Here is a 14,535-nt window from a genome sequence, read left to right as displayed (position 1 = left end):
TGAGCCAGCATTCGACAGTTATAACGAAGAAGCCACTTCCAGAGTGATGAGTCGTTGGTCCAAGCTTACTTATGGTCAGAGAAGATGCCATGTAAAGTATCAATGTTAATTTTCCTAAAACTAATTGGTTTCCTGTACTTACTGATCACCCAGGGACAGTCTTTATCACAGACATTTGAATTACAGACAAACACAACAGTTAAGTAAGCATAGTGGTCCAGAGGGTACAGCACTGGACTTCAGCCCTAAATGACCCAGGTTCAATCCTGGTCCTGAACAGGAGTGAGGATTTTTCCTCATTCCAGTTCTTCCAAGATCCAGATCCACTCAGCTTGCTATCAAATGAGTACCAGGGATCTTTCCTGGGAGCTAAAGTCGACCAAGGTGCTGGACTCACTCTCTCTCTCTTCCTTCCGCTACGGTGAAGAAAAGGTATACTCAATCTACAGTTAGACTAATAGCCCAGTCAAGGGCTTGAGCCACAAACTACGCAGATAAGATTTAAATGTTGCTTACTGTGTGCTCCAAAATGGTACTTGTCGTCTGTTACTTTGAGGGTATGACTTATTGATTTCATTTACTTCACAAAATGTAAAGAAATCCAGTTTCTAATTCCGTTCATCCAGTGGTGTCATCACATAAACTGCACTTTACACTTCAATATACAATTATGTCCAGTCTGCAGCTGCAGGCAGATTATCCAGACTGCACTTGTATGATGCATACACACCATCTCATACTCACAGACCACGATTATCCAATATGAGTAATAAACTAGATTATAATGTATGAAAACCACTTTCGATATGCTGACTAAGGAGGCCACTGATGATGATTCTATCCTTAATTAGAACTTGTATTATAAATGTAATGAGCAGGAGCTATGCCCAACACTCTCACGCTCATGGTGGCCTCCTCCCCATGAGGTGGCCTCTCCTGCTCTCCATGGCGCTGGGTAGGGAGGGATCTGTTGCCTTGCATCTCGGCCAGACCACACTGTTGAAATTTTGTGTGACACTATGTATTGCTAACTATCACCACCAATGGCGCTCTCTTACTTGGCTGATGCCAATCCACATCACCAAGGTGTCATGCTGAAACTTCTGTGTCATCCAAAGTTATGTTCCTTCTCAATCCAACAACAGGCTGGCAACATATTGCAGAACATTATGAAATAGCAGGTACCCATTATCTGACATCACCACAAACCACTAATGATGAAACTAAATGTCTCCTTTGGAGATGGTACAGCCAACCAGCAGAATGACTGAAACATTGGATGTTTAAATTTTTTGAAATCTCATTTGCTTTTGACTGAATTTCAGGCCCCACATTGGAAGTGTGCATATATTTGAACCATCCTAGAAGTAAAGTTTCAATATCTCCATAGCATGAAGTCGTTTACACTTGTCCAAAGAACCAAATGCAGTTACATTAAGATCTTTTTCATGATCTTGAGTACTGTCTTTAATGCAGATTTGGCAAGTCTGCCCTTTTGCTTCAGTACACCATAATCTTATAGGATTTTTAGGTTTACTTGCAGGTCAGGGTCAGTTCAAGAACATTTTTCTACCCAAGCAGCTTATCATTTGGTGCTCTTTCCTTCTTCCCTTGTACAGTTTCACCCCTGCGAGTTTTCACTACTAATTTTAATACCCACTGTATGCAAACCTGTAAGTGGGCGCCCTCTCAGCTTGGTGCCCCAAGCAGCCTCTTCTAATTTTGATATATCTTGTAGATAAATTTTTCAGTTGTGGTGCCCCTCACTCCCATCTCAGCCTGGCTCCACAAGCGATCTCTTCTATTTGAGATATCTCCTGTACAGAAATCTTACAGCCGCGGTACTTTTGGCATCCCTCTCAACTTGGTGCCCCAAACAGCCACTACTAACTGTGATACACACTGAATAGAATCTGACAGCTATGGCACTTCTGGTGATCTTCTTAGTTTAGCTCACCGAGTAATGCACTGTGGTACAAAACATCAAAATATAGAATCCAATTTGAGGAACTATCAATGCTAAAGTTTGTTAATGGCCAAAACAAACTTCATAACAGATGTTCTTGACAAAATTTGAATTGTAAATTGCTGAGAAGAAGTGCCATTCAAAAAATTCAAAACTTTGACATTTATTTTCTAGAGAAAACATATCCATCTACATCATACAAACAAAACAATACTTAGGAAGCATTACTCATAGAGCCTTTTTACCATATGCAATGCTTTTTTTCTTTTGAAGTACCAAATAAAGTAAAAAACAAGTGTACTGAGGTGACTTTCTCACTGTAAAAGGAGGGTAATTCAATAATTTTTTTTTTTTTACCATTTTACCATTTTACCATTTTACCATTTATTCATAGTGGAGGTTTCTTCTTTATCCAGGTATTGTAAAATCTAAATCATTTCTTGCTTTCAGAAGTATGGCATTAACGGCATTATCTGAAATTTTTGGGGTGGAGGGGATGATGATGAAGTCCCATACTCCTTGACATAGTGTAGGGGAATGATACGGGAGACCTGCACGCCGTACTAGGCAAGGTCCTAGTGGAGGTGGTTTGCCATGGCCTTCCTCTGATCATAATGGGGATGAATGATGAAGATGACACAACAACACCCAGTCATCTCGAGGCAGGTGAAAATCCCTGATCCCATCAGGAATTGAACTCGGGACCCCGTGCTCGGGAAGCGAGAACGCTACCACGAGATCACGAGCTGCAGACTGGTGGAGGGGAGGCTCTATTAATTTTTATAAGGACCCAATTTTCACTGTTTTAACTTCAGCCTAAAAATTTATAGACGTTACACAACAGTCAGACTCCGAATAGCTGCTAGCACTTGCAAGTATGGATAATTATACAGTCCATGAAACATATCAAGAAATCGGTACAGATAAATGGCCAAGAACAACATAAAAAATGATACAGTATGTGAAAGACAAACACTCAATTTTTTTTACAATCTTTATAAATGTTCTATATGTCCACTCTTCGTCATGTGGTGCACATCTAGTGAGTAGTCCAAATATATCAGGGGTGATGGTAAGAACAGCTGCTGCATTGTGGTGTCACAAGTCTTTGAGGTTCTGTGGTAGAAGTGGAACATGAACATTATCCTTGATGTAACACTACAAGTAATGATCATAATGCATCAAGTCTGATGACTGGGGTGGCCACTCAGGTACCGCCATGTCAGCAGCCACAACACAGCCTACACATTAACCGTCAACATCTGAGTCCTGTAATCCCCTACACAATTTGGAAACGTGGAGATGCATCAAGTTCTTGGAAGATTAAATCCATGCTATCTTTCTCTAGTTTGTCAAAAGAGGTGATACCACTGGCTGTTTCCTCATTGGAGGAAAAGGGTCCATAGACTGTCTTGTTGGACACAGTACACAACATCTTAACTTTCATGGTACTCCTGACATGTTAAAAAGTTGAATGTGGTTTCTCTGTACCATGCATGTGTTTATTGTGTCAGCTGACCTTTCCAGAAAGACATAATGCAGCTTTGTCATTGCAGATTAATTTTGTTATGACCTGAGCCGGGGTCATGTTGTTGTCAGGGGGTCAAGCAAAGAGCAGGGATGAGTGATCATGCAGAGTGCCAGCGCACTAATGAAACATTATTAGATTAATAATCATTTATTGGTGAGAGTTTTATAATCAGTCCATCTTCTTCCTGGCACTGCCTAGTAGCAGTAAATGCCATGTTTCGTAGGAGTGTGCGGCAGCTATGCATCTCCGTGATGCAGCCTGGCTGTGGACTTCTGTTAGAGCCTCAGTGCTCTTGATGAGTGAAGCTGCACGTAGGATTGATCCCAGAATACTGCTTAGCTCTATAGTCGGTTGTTAAGAGGACGTGAAAGTGGAAGACTCTACAGCAATACGAAGGACAGCCTGAGTGGTAGACTGAGCATACAAATGGTAAGGTGGTACCTGTACTGCCCCAGTAATGGAGACGCAAGCAAATAGTGCCCAAGTTGAACAGCTTGAAAATGGGCATATCGGTTCTTCATCCAGGGACAATTGGCCTGGCCCCCATCCTCTGTCAGTCACTGCTGTGGCTGGTAGGACTACAGCTTGCAGATCAGAAGCCCCTCCATGGCTAGATGGCTGTGGACTTGCAGCAGTGGACTCCAAGTTAGTGGCAGCTGGTAGACACTTGTTGGATTCACCAGAAGCATCCTACAAACAGAGCTGGCCTTCTGTCAGTATCTGTAATGCAGATGGAATGGCCTCACTCTGAGAATGAGCTTGAAGAAGTGGAGGTTTTATAGCAGGCAATGACATGATCCTGCCCTCCTACACTGTTGACCGAATGAGCTCTCATTTTCTGAGCCTGTCAGTACTATTAACGGCTCTAGGATTTCAGGGCATTACATTATTTGCAGTTTGCATCCTGAAAGGTGTTCTTAGAGTATCTCTAGGTGAGGTTACTACATGTAGCCTCGTTACAGTAGGGCTTTCCACCTGCTTTGCACTGTTGTCAAAATACGGAATCAGGTGTTCTTGGCTTCCCTCTGGAATAGTCTGATAGAGCTCCTAGCTTATTTGCACTTCAGACCTTCCATGTTGACATTTGATTACCATTGCATAGCCAGCAGACACGTCCCACTTAGCAACATCTCAGTCAGTTTCTAATAGGATTTTATTCCTGCATTTACTTACTGTTTTACTGTGCAACGTTCCCCCATCCTTTATAAAATTTGTCCAGAATTTTCATACCTTTCTACTATTCTACATCCCTTACTAATCCATCCTGCAAGGAATATTTCTGCTATACAAAATCGAAGTCAGTCTCCAAATCATAATCCCCTTAAAATATTGCACTAATTGCTAATCAATTTCTTACACCTTCTTCCTAGTCTTAGGACTATGATTCACTCTGACTACTCCACAGTACTGTCTGTCATATTGCCAAACCAAGCAATAGGTAGCTCATGCATAGGTAACTCTGGGTGTCATATGGTTTTTTTCTTGTAGCAAAAGTGAATTACACAAATGATGACCAGAACCACTATAGTACTCGTAGCTGAAATACTTATGTTAATAGCCTGATTAAACTGTTTATTGTGATACTTCTGGGTGTGTTGTAACATCTGTTCTGCAGAAATCCACCCCTTCTGTGATGCTGTAAGTTGGTGCACTGAGTGAATGATAACCAGGTTCAGGGTATCATTTAAAAATGTTAGGTTTAGGACTGGCAATATCCCTAACAGGTTCTCTGAAGAAAACAGCCTGGCTACAACTATCTTGCCACCTAATTCCTGTAATTGTTTCTGTACCCTTTCAAGATATTAATTTACGAGGTGCATTCAAGTTCTAAGGCCTCCGATTTTTTTTCTCCGGACTGGAAAGAGATAGAAACATGCGCATTGTTTTAAAATGAGGCCGCGTTCATTGTCAATACGTCCCTGAGATGGCAGCACCGTACAGCAGATGGAATTTTACCGCCAGCGGCGAGAATGAGAATTGTTTTAAATACTTAAAATGGCGACGTTTTCCTTACTTGAACAGTGTGCAATCATTCGTTTTCTGAATTTGCGTGGTGTGAAACCAATTGAAATTCATCGACAGTTGAAGGAGACATGTGGTGATGGAGTTATGGATGTGTCGAAAGTGCGTTCGTGGGTGCGACAGTTTAATGAAGGCAGAACATCGTGTGACAACAAACCGAAACAACCTTGGGTTCGCACAAGCCGGTCTGACGACATGATCGAGAAAGTGGAGAGAATTGTTTTGGGGGATCGCCGAATGACTGTTGAACAGATCGCCTCCAGAGTTGGCATTTCTGTGGGTTCTGTGCACACAATCCTGCATGACGACCTGAAAATGCGAAAAGTGTCATCCAGGTGGGTGCCACGAATGCTGACGGATGACCACATGGCTGCCCGTGTGGCATGTTGCCAAGCAATGTTGACGCGCAACGACAGCATGAATGTGACTTTCTTTTTGTCGGTTGTGACAATGGATGAGATGTGGATGCCATTTTTCAATCCAGAAACAAAGCGCCAGTCAGCTCAATGGAAGCACACAGATTCACCGCCACCAAAAAAATTTCGGGTAGCCCCAGTGCTGAAAAAATGATGGTGTCCATGTTCTGGGACAGCGAGGGCGTAATCCTTACCCATTGTGTTCCAAAGGGCACTATGGTAACAGGTCCATCCTACGAAAACGTTTTGAAGAACAAATTCCTTCCTGCACTGCAACAAAAACATCCGGGAAGGGCTGCGCGTGTGCTGTTTCACCAAGACAACGCACCCGCACATCAAGCTAACGTTACGCAACAGTTTCTTCGTGATAACAACTTTGAAGTGATTCCTCATGCTCCCTACTCGCCTGACCTGGCTCCTAGTGACTTTTAGCTTTTTCCAACGATGAAAGACACTCTCTGTGGCCACACATTCACCAGCCGTGCTGCTATTGCCTAAGCGATTTTCTAGTGGTCAAAACAGACTCCTAAAGAAACCTTCGCCGCTGCCATGGAATCATGGCGTCAGCGTTGTGAAAAATGTGTACGTCTGCAGGGCGATTACGTCGAGAAGTAACGCCAGTTTCATCGATTTCGGGTGAGTAGTTAACTAGAAAAAATATCGCAGGCCTTAGAACTTGAATGGACCTCGTATAGTCCGCTTTGTGCTTCTAGTGCACTGTTTAAAATCTGTTGCTAATTCCAGTACCACTCTTGTGTTGTTTAGTACAGCTTGTTCCATGCTCATTGGCTGGATGTATGCCATTCCATCTTGCTCCTTATAATGTCTGCTACTGCTTGTACTTGACCTAATGTATTATTTAAATTTCGAATATCTTCATCTTCTGCTGTTCCAAACACTGCCTTCAGAAGTTTTCCATCTGCATTTATCCATCCTGTGTTGCTCTTAATCAGTGTCTTTGGCACCAGGTCAGTCACTTGCTTCAACTGTTTCCTCAGTTTCTTCTAACAGAGCTGCAATCTGCAGTATTGTTTCTTCATTTCTGCTAGAATTCCCTCTTTCCTTGCTTCTTTCTTAAATTACCCAAAAATACCTTCTAAACTTCACTGTTCATTTCTCATCTTCCACATTTCAGAATTAAACTGAGCAATCAATGTTGAATGGTTAACAAGACGTCATGTTGTCTTGAGAACACAGCTCAAGATTCACCACCTGTTCCCCTCTGCATGAGATGCTGGGGCAGCATAATTACTGTATTCTTCTTGGCTGCCCATGCTGGTATGCCACCTGAGAGAAAGAAATTTCTCATCATTTTCCCTTCCTCCTTCCAACAGCTTCAGTGCACAACAATTTACTACTGAATGCTACACAATGTGAACCCATTAATCTATCTAGCATAAACATGAACGAAACCTCCAGAACAAAATAAAATGAACCCCAATGGTTGAAACAAAGAAAGAGTGTATGCAGTTAACAAAAAGAAACTAAACACATGGTCTTAATGTATATGGTACTCTACATGAATGCTGAATAGTTTTAACTAATGGCTTCTTCATCTTCCTAGAGTTTTTATTCTGTATCAGCTGTGGTGTTAGAACCTATGGCAAAGCATCTGCCACCCAATTGAAATTGTACTTTCACTTTCACTGGTGAGTTCATCTCTACCCATTAATATGGAATCTGGAACTTAGTTAAAACTTTTTTGTCTTTCCTTTTCATGTTTATGGTTTAGCTATCAAAATCAACTGACCTACCTGATATTACAGCAATTTCCCCATACATTGCCCCATCTTGTCTTTACCTTAGAGTGCTTTGACATTCTGCTAAACTTCTCTTATCCATTTCGTGAACTTCTCACTGATTCACATTAGGATCCAGAACCTTGAAAGCAGATGGCACCTTTCTACCATATACAACCTCATGTGGTGAAATACCTGTACTACTGTGAATTTTTGAATTTTTGACTGTGAGATGTCATATTGAAACACATGTCCCAATTATCATGTCAACTATTCACGTAATGGCTTAACATCGAAATTGCACAGTGAACACATTCAGTACAACCATTCATTTGCCGGTGGAAAGGGCTAATGTGAAGTTTTCGGATATGAAGTAGGCAACACAACTGCTACAAAAGGACTGACATAAAATTTGTAACCTGATGTTTAATTACAGTATCGAGAAAGTCAAATGTTAGTATTCAGTCACTAACCATCGCATTCATAACTGGGCTTGTTCAGTGGTCCAGAATTGCTACTATTAGTATAAACTGGGGAAAATGATCTATTATCATTAGAATATGCTTGTTACCAGCTCCTGTCCTGTTAAAAAGTCCAAGAATATCTGAACCAAGCATTTGAAAAATTTCTGCAATTGCATGCATCAGTGACTCAAATCTGCTCTTTGTGCACATGTCACACAGTCTTTCATGTACTGCTTTCTGGTCCTCCACCAAAACTTTTCTGTTACATGTCTATCTGTCATTCCATATCCTCCATGACCCACCAACAAGTGATCTTGAGCCTGTTGCAACACCTGGTTTGTAAAAGATATAGGAACCACCACACACAGTCCACACTTTATACCTCCGCACAGCAAACTATCATGCAACACAAACTGTGGCTATAACCTAAAAGCCCAACTGTCTCTGTCTATTGCTTATGCTTTCTGCCATTCTGAGAAGCTTCTGCCTATTGCCTTCAAAGCTCCATATTTTCTGCTTAGCTTGTCTGTTTTAGTATGCAGTTTCCCAGTTTTATGCACTACCTCACAATTAAACTCGCCTAATTTCAATGCCCACCATGTTAATCAACTGGAAGTATCTTCCAATCCCCCTTACCTGCTTAAGGGAAGCATGATCTGTCATTACATCAAATGTTTGTCCATACAAATACTAGTGAAAGTAGATAACAATCTAAATAACAGCTAACATCTCTTTTTCTACTGCTGAATAATTGCATTCCGCTTTATTCAATTGTCTCAATGCATAAGCCACTGTATGTTCCTTATTATCCATGATTTGGCTCAAAACACAACTAATTGCTATATTGCTTGCATAACAGGATAGGGTTAACTCTTGTTCAAAAATAGTAAATACCAACGTAGGACTGCTTACTAAAGCATACTTCGATTTCTTGAACATAATTAGACACTATACTGACCACACAGATTTTACTCCTTTTCTTAATAGATGATTCAAGCACTTTGCAATTTTCACAGAATGCCTCTTGAATTTCCTATCATAATTACGAAAACCTATAACCGATTGTAACTGTTTTATAATCTGGGGTGATATAAAATCACAAACTGCTGATATTGAGTATGGATCAGTCTTTACTCCTTTCTGGCTAATTACATATCCTAGATAGTTTACTTGTGTTTGAGGGACATGGCACTTATTGGCTATGAGTGTTAAGTGTGCTGTTCATAGTTTCAAGTGTTCTTCCACATCCTTTGAGAATAAGAATATGTCATCAAGACACACCATGCATTTCTTACATTCCAATGTGCAAAGAACTCCATCTAAGAGTCTCTAAAATGTAGCCACTGCATTTTTGAGTCCAAACAGCATCCTACAATACTGGTAATGTCTTCATAGATTGGAAAAAGCTGTCTTTGGCTGATCTTCTGTAACTTCTTCAAGCTGGTGATAGCCACTCTTCAGATATGAGGGTTGCCCAGAAAGTAATGCACGGCATTTTTTTTTTTCTCAGCTGAAAACAATGCTATGAATGTGAAAAGGTATGTATGTATCATTTAAAGTCCCCTGAGTGAGAATACCAAGTTTCCATCACTTCTGACAATAGCGTAGTTGCAGGACAGTTTCAAAATGTCGTCTGTAGGTGACGTAAATTAAAAGAAATGTGCCGTCATTGAATTTCTCACTGCAGAGAAAGAAACTGTGGGGAATGTTCACAAACACTTGTGCAAAGTCTATGGAGCATCTGCTGTTGACAGGAGTCACTGTGCACAGAGGGTGAGGTCATCAGAAGGCAGTTTGGCGGAGCTTCACAATTTGTAGCAGTCAGGAGATCATTCATGGCTGTCACATCTGACATGCTGCAGCAGTCTTCCACTTGTTTGGGCCATTAAAGGGTGCCATTCATGGAAGATATTTTGAGGATGATGAGGACATGATTCACACAGTGAAGCACTGACTCCGCCACCAGGACAAGGATTGGTACCAAAGGGGCATACACGCCCTTGTTTTGCAGTGGAGGAAGGCCGTAGAATGGTATGGAGATTATGTGGAAAAATAGGGTGTGTAGATAAAACACCATTCTTTTGTGTGTGTAATTCTGATTATGTTGAATAAAGACTTGCTGAAGAAGAAAAATGTAGTGAATTACTTTCTGGGCAACCCTCGTACACAGCCAAAAAGTATCTACACTGACACAATTTGTCAAATGTCTGTGATGTTTTGTGTTTAAGAAGTGATAACCACAATGGAATCTATATTTTTTAGTGCCATCCAATGACTTTTTGAGTATAATGCCAATGTTTTCACTCCAGGGAATATCAGTATCCTCAATGATTCCATCAGATAACTGCTGGTCAATGAATTCCTCTATTAGCAGTTGTACTTGCTTTTGGACTCTTTATTATTTCTTGTTCCTTGTTGGTATCCTGTGTTGTGTAATTGGTGTCACCGGTAATGGACTCATTGTATTGAACAAATCCATGAATCTTAGCAAGAAAGCTTCCGTGTCTTCGCTATCTTTCCATTGCATGTGTTTAATTTTATAATAAAGTGCAGATTTATTAATGGTATGCTTGTGGCTGCAGTCATCACCTGACCTAGCAATATCATCCTCTTACAAGACAATCAATCTGGACCCTTTGGTAGATACACCTCATCCATGCCAAAATTGTCTAAACTCACAGGAACCATAAATTCTGCATCTATATCTGTAATTGTACTACACTCCTGAAGACTGTTCTTATCCAACTCTTTGTTGCACACTATGGTTCATCCATGCACAAAAATTCCTTCAGTAAGTCCACATCTACACTAACCCAAGTCAATTTTCCTGTACCTGCTGGTACATTATCTCACAAATTAACTTTTAGTGTATGTGTATGCAGTTTAGCTGGCATTACCTGCATGACAGGTGCACCTTGCGATATTGTTTCACTAGCAGCTTTCTCCCCTAACAGACATAAAGTTCCAACAGGTTCGATCATACATCATAAAAGATCACTTAGTGTGCGATTTTTAATCAGAAAACCGAGTCCAAGAATTGCACAGTACCTCTTACCAATGTATGGGAACACCTCTATACAGGGTGTTACAAAAAGGTATGGCCAAATTTTCAGGAAACATTCCTCACACACAAAGAAAGAAAATATGTTATGTGGACATGCGTCCGGAAACACTTACTTTCCATGTTAGAGCTCATTTTATTACTTCTCTTCAAATCACATTAATCATGGAATGGAAACACACAGCAACAGAACTTACCAGCGTGACTTCAAACACTTTGTTACAGGAAATGTTCAAAATGTCCTCCGTTAGCGAGGATACATGCATCCACCCTCCATCACATGGAATCCCTGATGTGCTGATGCAGCCCTGGAGAATGGTGTATTGTATCACAGCCGTCCACAATACGAGCATGAAGAGTCTCTACATTTGGTACCGGGGTTGCGTAGACAAGAGCTTTCAAATGCCCCCATAAATGAAAGTCAAGAGGGTTGAGGTCAGGAGAGCATGGAGGCCATGGAATAGGTCCACCTCTACCAATCCATCGGTCACCGAATCTGTTGTTGAGAAGTGTACGAACACTTCGACTGAAATGTGCAGGAGCTCCATCGTGCATGAACCACATGTTGTGTCATACTTGTAAAGGCACATGTTCTAGCAGCACAGGTAGAGTATCCCATATGAAATCATGATAACGTGCTCCACTGAGTGTAGGTGGAAGAAACTAAAATGAGCTCTAACATGGAAATTAAGTGTTTCTGGACACATGTCCACATAACATCTTTTCTTTATTTGTGTGTGAGGAATGTTTCCTGAAAGTTTGGCTGTACCCCTTTTTGTAACACCCTGTATACTCCCTAAACTTTTCGGCTGCATTGCTAAAAATTATTCTGCTTCATTGTTCCCCAGTCAGTGTAACCTATATTCCGATAACTGAAGTCTCTTCCTGCCCAAAATGTCGAGACTAACAACTGACACATTTGCACCCATCTCTATCAAGAATTTATGATCATTATTCCCTATTACACCAATCAAGCAACAATCTGTCCCTTCAGTCATCCTTGCAGAGTACTGTTTTTTGGGAATGATCTCCGACAGTCAAAGCGCTCCTCTTTGCATTTAAAGAATGCTTTTTCTTATTGCGCTTCTCCTGCTTACTGTTTCCACAATCATGTACCTTATGTCCAACCTTACCACATTCATAGCACTGTCATTGGTGACATCACCTCTTCATGTGGATCATTTTTCCACATCTGTAGCAATTAAAATCAGAGGAGCAAACACCCCAGTCACTCCTTCTCTGAGTTGCAAGATCTATGTCTTCTGTGTGGCAATTCTGAAAGCAGAGGATAAATCACTAGGATTCTCCATTCTACCCTTTGTGACATATCCACACAATAGCCCTCACAAATATGGACAAGGCGCTATTCTTTGCTTCCCGCAGAATTCTCTGCTTATATGTTAATTCATAAGTCAAGTCTATGAGTTCAGCTTACAAATCCAGTCAGAAAGTGCCTCTACACCTGAACTGATTCATTGTCTTTCTGCATTAATCTCATGAGTTTTTCTCTGAAAAATCTAGGCCTATTTTGCCTGTGATAGCATCAGTTTAGTCATTTGGCCAGCTGATTAAACGTTTGTGCTTCAGCATGGGTTTCATGGTATATGCCATGCATCATCTGTTAACCATAACTTAGCCATAGAAAGACATGTTGCATCTCACCAGTTCCCTGCATCTGAGCTGCTTACTTGATGTCATCCAGAAAAGCTGACACCTCCTCAGATGTTTTCTCAAAAAAAGGTGTAATGAGACTAGCTGCCATAGGATCAATAGATGGAATATGTACACAACTACGGTCTTGATATCCCTTGTTGTGCTTGTGTTATCCCAGTTGCTGCATGTAATGCTTCCAGTACCCTTTGCATTTCTTTGCTAGCCCAGCTCCATTCTATTTTATCCTGGAGTAATGCAACTACCTGATTTTTCAACACTTCAATGGTTTCATTCAAAGTTAGGAAACGCGTTTCTGGCCATTGTGCAACCTCCATTTTGAACTACACTTCAGAACAAGTGAGATCCCTTTATATCACCACAATATCAATACGCAAAAATAACTAGACTGACCTTTTCTTTGCATCATACGTAGTCCAGTGAGACTCAATCCTCTGCCATGGTTCATGGGCAAATCATCTACAGGTTTCACAAGTCCCAGGCACTTCCATAGTATACAGTAATTCATGCCCTGATAAATTACATTTCAAAACTGGCACCTAGTCAGACATAAATATCCTGCCCTACAGCTACGCCAGAATAGTGAAAGGTTTGCAGTCTCTTGTGGCCTGTACATTGTCGCTTTCAAGCTACCAGATGATGATGGTTGTTAATGTATAGGTGTGGCTTCTCAACCGCAGTGATAGCTGATGTCAGTACCTCAGGTGCTCAATGTATAGGACTGAAAGTTCTTCTGGGATCTCACTGCATATCAGAACCACTTACTGATGTGAATATAGTGTGCTGGAACCACTGCTGACACCAATGTTACATCTCAGCTCCACTTCTTGACACGAGTATCATGACCTCAGCCAGGGTCATGTTGTTATCAGGAAGTCAAGCAAAGAGCAGCAGTGAATATCATGTGGAGTGCTGAGGCACTAATGAAACATCATTCAATTAACAATTATTTATTGGTGAGAGCTTTTCAATCACTCCATCTTCTTCCTGGCACTAACTAGCAGCAACCACCATGAGACGGTGCTGCTTGAAAGCAAGAGGTGGTACATCAGTGCCCAATGAGGAACTTGCTCATCACAGGTTCTGGCATTCTCTGTGGTCAGTGTTGTGGCCCATAGGATGATGCTGTGGTCATGCATCTCTGCAGCCCAACGTGGCTATGGACATATGCCAGGACCTCAGGGCTCTTGGTGAGTAAAGCTGCGCTTAAGCTCAGTCCCAGAATACTGCATACTCCTGCACTTGGTTGTCGAAATGGTGTGAAGGTGAAAGACTCTACAGCAATATTAAGTACAGCCTGAGAGGTGGTCCCAGGATACAGTCCATAGGGCGGTATTGCCCCAGTAGTGGTGATGCAGGTTCCCAGCACTCAAATTGAACACCTTGCAGATGAGCAGATTGTTTCATCATCCACAGAAGATTGGCCCAGCTGCCATCCTCAGTCAGTCACAGTTGTGATTGTAGGCATCTGTTGAATTCCACAGAGCATCCTGCAACTTAACAGAGCTTGTCTTCCATCAGTATCCATGATGCAGATGGAATGGCCTCATTCTGAGAATGAGCTTGAGGAGAATAGAGGTTTTATAGCAAGTGATGAGGTGATCCCAATCCTTCCCACTGGTGACCAAATGTGCTCTCGTCTTCTGAGTATGCCAGCACTCTCGA

Source organism: Schistocerca serialis, chromosome 1, assembly GCF_023864345.2.
Source record: "Schistocerca serialis cubense isolate TAMUIC-IGC-003099 chromosome 1, iqSchSeri2.2, whole genome shotgun sequence".
Taxonomy (NCBI): Eukaryota; Metazoa; Arthropoda; class Insecta; order Orthoptera; family Acrididae; genus Schistocerca; species Schistocerca serialis.
This window is presented reverse-complemented; position numbering follows the sequence as displayed.